Below are 1,101 nucleotides of genomic sequence, written 5' to 3' on the forward strand. Positions count from 1 at the left end.
AAAAAAAAAAAAAAAAAGAGTTAAAGGCCAAACTCTGGTTATTAGAATTATTTCTCTCTCAACAGAACAAACTAAGTTCAGAATATTTCTTTCATCTCAGAAGAGGACCTACAAATGCAGATTCCTGTCTTGAAGTCCTTATCAGGATATGTATGTAATCTGAGCCTAATGAGAACACAGTTCACTCCTATCTTTTCTCAACCCAAGACCCCAAGAAACAGATAGAGAAGGTATTTATAGCTAATTTGCAGACCCAGCAGTGGCCTCTGACACCAAGGATGAAGGAATTCCATTGGCAAGAAATAAGTCAAAAATATTTTTTTTTCCTATCTCATCACCTAATAAAACAAAACAGTAAACATTATTTATAACATAGGGAAAATTAACTCAAAACACTATAATGAACCTCTTTTGCTTGGGAAAAGTAAGAAATATTGTAGAAGGTGCTAGCTTCCTAAGAAGATCATGTAAATAATAATAGCTAACATTTCTGTTCCCCTTACTACCCAAGTAGTCTTTTAAGTACATGGCGTATGGTGACATTTATTCCTAAGGGTTGCCCTGCAAAGAGGATATATTTATTCTGCATGTTGGGACCCCTGAGAAGCTGACTCCTAGAGAGAGATGAGCACGAAGGATTTTTATCAGGGAGTGGCCCTGGGACTCAACTCTTGAGGAAGGAAGGAGAAGGCAGCACAACCAGGCAGAGTGGAATTTGAGCTGGAATGTAAACGCAGTGAAGGCCTCAGCCCACTCCATTTGAGCTCTGGAGCTGGAAAGTCCTCTTATAGTTAGACTGAGCAGGCATGAAAGGGCCTGGCCTTTGTGCCTGCTGTTGATCACTCAGCCTGGAAAGATAAGTAACCCTGGGAGAGACAATTCCTTGAGCTAACGCCACCCTCAAAGAGGGCTGATTTCTGGTAATACTCCTAGCAGCTGAGAAGGAGAATTATGGGAAACATCTCAGAGTCTGCCACATATTATCTGGTTTTTGTTCATAACAGAAAAGTAGGTAAGTTGTGGAACTTTAATAAAGCTATCCAATGAGTAGAGGGTAGAAGTGCAATTATAGCAAAGGCCGCTGGGCTCACAGCCCCCAAC

The sequence above is a fragment of the Octodon degus genome, unplaced genomic scaffold, assembly GCF_000260255.1.
Source record: "Octodon degus isolate 3935 unplaced genomic scaffold, OctDeg1.0 scaffold00046, whole genome shotgun sequence".
Lineage (NCBI taxonomy): Eukaryota > Metazoa > Chordata > Mammalia > Rodentia > Octodontidae > Octodon > Octodon degus.